Genomic DNA, 7,209 nt, shown 5'->3' with positions numbered 1-7,209 from the left:
TGGCCTTTGACACACCCTTTAAGAAAATACTAACTCCTAAAAAAATAAGTATCTTGACTAAATTATCTTTAATTAAAATTTGTATAGTGTTAACTTGACACATTGGGATATGTAAATAAGGGTAAATTTAAAAAACTAAAGTTAATTCACTTTTGATTATGTAAAAATGAATCTTATTTTGAACTAAAATAAAAAAGGCCAAAAAGTCACTTGTTATGGATCAGAGGAAGTACTTATTGTCACACCCCTTTTATACCCCCCAAAAGATATATGTGTGTTATGGATTGTTGTGGGTTAAAGAGTTTTTCCAATTAAAGTGACAAATTTGAGTATGAATTATTTTATTTACAGAGTCGCCACTTGGAATTGATTTTTTAGGTGTTCCAAGTCACATTTTATTTGAATCCCTAGTCAAAGGAAGGTTTGACTCTATTTTTATTGGTCTGCGAAAAAAAAAATCTGGGTAAGAAATTCTGTTGACCGGGGAGAAGGTGTAAGCCATTTTTCGAGTCCCGTGGTTCTAGCACGGTCGCTTTATTGACTATATTTGGCTTATATTATTTTTGGATAACCTGTGTTTTATTGGTTCTCATGTTTTACCTATGTCCGCTTTTATTGCTTGATTAGATTTATGAAAATTATCTTGAAAGAAGTCACGCGTACGTGTACTCGTTTTTGTTTGGCATCAAGAATCATGTCACGCGTACATGTACACAATCAATAACACACTTATTATTATTCGAAGTTAATTGGTCAAGTCACGTGAACGCGCACTTGTATTATTTTTCTAAACTAATTTAAAATTATTGTAAGACCAAGAGTTTATGGATATGGAATTATTTGGAAGTCGGGGCATATTTTAGCTATTTAAAGTATTGACAAGTTATCCACATTTAGAAATATTTACAACTTACTACTCTATCTTTGAAATTAGGAGACATTTATCTATTATAGAAGAATTGACTAATTATTAATCTAGTGACAAAAATTATTGGGTCTGGCAGATTTATACCCAATCCAATCCATGTCTAATTCTTTCTTTCCTATTAAATGTCGTAACTCATTTTTTGTTCACTTACTTGAACTCCAACAAATGACCCATTAATATGGCAAGATCTTCATTCTTAATTCTAAATAGCAAATCTCATTAAGATAAAATCCTATTCAAATAATCTGTTGACAAATAACTTGAAATATGTAAAAAAAAAAAAAGAACTATAACATGACAATGTGTATAAATAAAACAACACAAAAAATTATCATATGAACCTCTATAAGAACATCATACAAAATAATGAAATAATTAACAAAGGAAGGATAAGTAATGAACTTTTAAGCAAAAATTTTCTTTAGAACTTGATTAATGCAAAAACAATTCTGAGTCAAATAAGTACACCAAACCAAGGAAAAATCAGCAAATGAGTAGAAAATCTAGCGACGAACCTTCTAAAATTCGAGCCTGGACCGAAACTCGATTGTATCTCATGAGGCTGCTGGTTTTTGGCGTGAGTGAGGTGATTACCAATGAAGCTTCACAACTTATTTTTAGGCTTAAATTTGAGGCATTTTTGGGTCTTAAACAGGGTGATAAATTGCTGGATTTTTCGAAAGAAAGAGGAATAAAGAATGAAACGAGTAGAAATTCCCTTAGCGCAAAAGAAGATTTGTTTTTCAATTCTCTCCTCCCTCTCCCTCTCTCTTTTTTTCTTCACATTTTCTCTTCTATTTATAGAAAAAAAAAATTTGGAATTTTTTCAGATTTTTAATTTTTAAAAATTATTTTATTATTTGTTTAATTAAAAATTTTCACTTCCCATTTTTCTTCTTCTTTTTTTTTTAAAAAAAATAAAATAAATTTCCCACTTTCCTTTACTTTTATTTTTTTAATTTCTCACTTTTTTACTTTTCTTTTTTTATTTTCCACTTATTTTATTTTACTTTTTTTTAATTTCCACTTATTTTACTTTTTTTAAAAATTTTCACTTATTTTATTTTTCTTTTTTTTTAATTTTCACTTATTTTAATTTTTTTTAAAAATTTTCACCCACCTTTGATTTTATTTTTTAATTCCAACTTTCTTTTGCTTTTCATTTTTTAAATTTCCACATTCTTTTACTTTTATTTTTTTTTAACTTTCCACTTTCTTTTACTTTTAAAAAAACTAATTTCCACCTACTTTTACTTTTACTTTTTAATTTCATACTTCTAATTTTTCTATTTTTTATTCCCATCCGAAATTTAAAAAATATTTAATTTTTTTTGGGTTTTTAATTTATTTTATTTTAAAATAAAGTGAAAAATAATAATATTTATAGTACTAATTGACATTTTAAATTATTTTTAATTTTTACCATATATATATAAAAAAAAGTGTAACAAAGCTAAAAAATATATATATTAAATTTCTAAAAATATTTACATAGTAAAAGGTGATAAAAATTCAAATATAGTAAAAAATTAGGTGCTCACAGCTGCCCCTCTTTGCTTGAAAACATGAAGAGTTTTCAGGCAAAGATTAGGTGAGTCATGTGACTAATTTTTGACCAAACCGTTATTCAGAAAGAAAAGAAATAAAATATAGGATGCAACCGAGTCCTGATTTTGAAAAACCTATATATCCCGGGTTATAGAGGAATCAGACCGCGTGTAGTTCAAGAAGAGTGATGGAATGATGAGTTGGAGAGTGGAGTGAGGTTCCATCGAGGCTCCAGTCTGTGATCCTGTTATTACATCAAAATCAAAAGAAACTAAATAAACCTATCAGCTATGAGTTACAAGATTACTATTTATAAGTCTTCTAAAACTTGATCTTGAGTCTTGACTGGTTTTTCACGCAGACTCTGATCTGAACCTTGATGCTTGCTAGCCGCAGGTGCTAGTTCATTCTTCTACGCCTTCTTCTGATCAAAACGGGAAATGTAAAGCTCGTAACTTCAGTTGTCTTGAGTAATCCACATCTTTTCATTCGCTTCTACATTTTGGATTCACTTCTTTTTGTTTTCTTTTGTTTATTCTGGATTGCGAATTCTTCTTTTGGTCATCTCGAACCCTGTGCCTTGAGGTAAAACCTGTTCAGACACCAAAACAAACAAACAAACAAAATTTTTCTGCCCCAGTTTTCACTAGAAAAATTTCGTGAGTTATTATAACAAAAACTCTATACAAATTCATTATTAAAAATAATAAAAGGTCGGGATTTGTGTACCCTGGGAAAATATGATTCTTTGGGAATGGAATACCCTAATTGTCTAAATGGTGTCTCAACTAAGGATCGGTGTACCTTATGTTAGAGAAAATGGCTAGGGAATAGTGTACCTCGTATTAACAAAGATATCGAGGATTAGTGTATCTTATACCGCAAAGGATATTAGGGAGTGGTCTACCCTACATTTCAGCTCGACTCTACTAGGGAGTGGTGTACCATATGTTGGAAAACACAGTTAGGGATTGGTGTACCCTATACTGATAAGGAAATGTAATTAGGGGTTGGCATCCTGTACTACTGGTAATGAATATAACTAGGTGTTGGCGCCCTGTATTACTGAAAAGGGATGTAACCAGGGGTTGGTACCTTGTATTACTAAAAAAAGAAAATGTAACCAGGGGTTGGTGCCCTGTGTTAATGAAAAGGGATGCAACCAGGGGTTGGCATCCTGTATTACTAAAAGAGATGTAACTAGGGGTTGGTGCCCTGTATTACTAAAAAACGAAATGTAACCAGGGGTTGTCGCACTGTATTACTGAAAAAGGATGTAATCAGAGGTTGGTGCCCTGTGCTACTGAAAAGGAAATGTAACCATGGTTTGGTGCCCCTAGGCGAAAATGTTCTACCTGGGTTAAGCTACGTAAAACAACTTGGGCGAAGAGTACTTCTATCAGGAAATATGAGCCGGATTCCTCTAGGCGAAAATGTTCTACCTAGGTTAAGCTACGAAAAACAGCCTGAGCGAAGAGTACTTCTACCCGAAAATATGAGCTGGATCCCCCTAGGCAAAAATGTTCTACCCGGGTTAAGCTACGAAAAACAGCCTGAGCGAAGATTACTTCTACCTGGAAATATGAGCTAGATCCCCCTAGGTGAAAAGGTTCTACCTGAGTTAAGCTATGAAAAACAAGCATGGGCGAAGAGTACTTCTACCCGGAAATATGAGCTAGACCCCCTAGACGAAAAAGGTTCTACCCGGGTTAAGCTACGTAAAACAAGCATGGGCGAAGAGTACTTCTACCCGAAAATATGAGCTAGATCCCCTAGGCGAAAAAGGTTCTACCCGGGTTAAGCTACATAAAATAGGCCTGGGTGAAGAGTACTTCTACCCGGAACTATAAGCTGGATCCCCCAAGGCGAAAAGGTTCTATCTGAGTTAACCTATGTATAACAACCTAAGCGAAGAGTACTTCTACCCAGAACTATGAGCTAGATCCCCCCAGGCGAAATGGTTCTACTTGAGTTAAGCTACTGTAAATCAACCTGGGCGAAGAGTACTTCTACTCGGAACTATGAGCTGGATGCCCCTAGGCGAAAAGGTTCTACCTGGGTTAAGCTATGTAAAACAACCTGAGCGAAGAGTACTTCTACCCGGAACTATGAGCTGGATCCCCCTAGGAGAAATGGTTCTACCTGAGTTAAGCTACTGTAAAACAACTTGAGCGTAGAGTACTTCTACCCGGAAATATGAGCTGGATCCCCCTAGGCGAAAAAGGTTCTACCTGGGTTAAGCTACGTAAAATATCCTAAGCGAATAGTACTTCTACCCGGAACTATGAGCTGGATCCCCCTAGGAGAAAAGGTTCTACCTAGGTTAAGCTATGTATAATAACATGAACGAAGAGTACTTCTACCCAGAACTATGAGCTGGATCCCCTAGGAGAAATGGTTCTACCTGAGTTAAGCTACTGTAAAACAACCTGAGCGAAGAGTATTTCTACCCGGAACTATGAGTTGGATCCCCCTAGGCAAAAAAGGTTCTACCCGGGTTAAGCTACATAAAATAGGCCTGGGTGAAGAATACTTCTACTCGGAACTATGAGATGGATCCCTCTAGGCGAAAAAGTTCTATCTGAGTTAAGCTATGTATAACAACCTGATCGAAGAGTACTTCTAACCAGAACTATGAGCTGGATCTCCCTAGGCAAAATGGTTCTACCTGAGTTAAGCTATTATAAAACAACCTGAGCGAATAGTACTTCTACTCGGAAATATGAGCTGGATCTCCCTATGCGAAAAATGTTCTACCTGGGTTAAGCTACGTAAAACATCCTAAACGAAGAGTACTTCTATCCAGAACTATGAGCTGGATCCCCCTAAGCGAAAAGGTTCTACCTAAGCTGAGTTACGTAAAACAACCTGGGCGAAGAGTACTTCTACCTGGAACTATGAGCTAGATCCCCTTATGAGAAATGGTTCTACCTGAGTTAAGCTACGTAAATGGGAGGTATGAATAGTAGTGATGCATGCTGAAAAAAAAGAAAAAAAAGATTTTTAAGGAGCTTACGTTTGGTGACATTCATCCTTTGAGAATTGCCATTACGCACTGCTTTGTTCCTGCTTCAAACAAAAAAGAATTATGAGTTTTCAAAGTGGTGATTGGTTTGCGGCCTGATGCCTTAAGTAGCTTGAAGGCACGACCACTGCTGTAGAAGAACTGATTCCGCCAGTATGGTACTGAGATGCTTGGATACTTTGTATAGCTTCCTGGAGACCTTAGCTCTCGGATGTTGTCCCCGACTATTTCATGTCCGGATGTCCATGGTACCGCTAACCCTTTTCCCTAAGGCAAGGAAAATTTACTTTAAAATCGAATTAGTTGTCTTGCACCTAGTACCAGTTTGTGTCTGTAGTGCTTGTCAACTTTTCCCACGAAGCAAGTCTTGCTTAGGTAAACTTTTCAGTTTCTTTGAGACGCTTTGTTCGTCTTATCAAAAGAGATCACATATGGATTCGTGCCTTCATCAATGCCGTATATGCCCTAAATTATGCTTGGTATTACAGGAAAACTGTTGTCAGTTTTGCAACCATTTCTTTTCTTTGCTTTTGATGCAAGATTAGATTGAAAAAGGACTCAAAGAAAAATTATGGGTTAAAATAGAAAAGCAATTGAAAGTGAAAAAAGTAATTGTATCTAAACAAAAGGTGCCCCTTTCGGGGGAGAGGAATAGGGAGACTTATCTGGAGGTATATGCCGACTTTAATGAATCATGGCATGCATTTTGGACTGGACGCTTGATCCGTCTGAGCTGTCTAATTCTCAAAATCCATCGCAAATGTTCATCTTGAAACTGTCTTGGTTGTGCTCATACTGGAGTATCAAAGACCCTCATTCGGCTAGTAGCGCCCTTTGCGGGTTTTCGTTAACTGACCTCTCTCATTTCTTTTCTCACCATCGCCTTATAGTGCTCTTTGCGATTTTTCACTACAAGACTCTCTCATTTTCATTTTCTCTGCTCGTCATCGCCCTATGGTGCCTGTGAGGGTTTTCACCAATAAGACTCTCTCATTTTATTTCTTTCATTTTGGTTGCATCAGATCCAAATGACTGTATCCTCCAATTCTTGAACATTCTCGTTGATTGATCGAAAGGACTTGAAAAGGATTTGGGTAAAAAGAATTTGGATTGAATTACAACTTTGGGACCTTTCAGGCGAAACCATCGCCGAACCATTATAGCATCTACCCCAGTTTCAACTTTTTAGGGAATGTAGATTTTTTGTTTTGGTGTGAATGAACCCCAGAGAGAGGCTGCCTACGTATCTTTTCAGAATCAAGTCAAACGTAGTTCAATGACTCAGAAGATTTTTTTTTGTTTTTTTACAAGTACACGGGTTCCAAAAGGAGGGAAAACCAAGAAGACAAATATGGCTCAAAAGGGTTAACAAAAGGGTGACACTTTTTTGAGGTAGTGAGCAAAGATAGCCTTCTTTATATTTATATGAGAAAATCGATGCGTGGAAGTTCTGCAGTGGGTATGTATCAAACATAATATATTTTAACTGCATCTGCATTAATAGTCATGTCTGGTATCAGTCCTTCTTCATCTACCAAGTGCAAAGCCCCTTTTGGTAACACTTTCTTGATGATGTAGGGTCCTTGCCAGCTCGGGGCGAACTTTCCTTTAGCTTCTACCTGGTGCAGAAGGATGTTTTTTAAAACGAGCTGGCCTACCTCAAAGTGCCTCGGGCGCACTTTCTTATTATAAGTGCGTGCTATTCTTT

Source organism: Nicotiana tomentosiformis, chromosome 6 (genome assembly GCF_000390325.3).
Source record: "Nicotiana tomentosiformis chromosome 6, ASM39032v3, whole genome shotgun sequence".
NCBI lineage: Eukaryota > Viridiplantae > Streptophyta > Magnoliopsida > Solanales > Solanaceae > Nicotiana > Nicotiana tomentosiformis.
The sequence above is the reverse complement of the archived record's forward strand: the minus strand, read 5'-3'. Positions refer to the sequence as shown.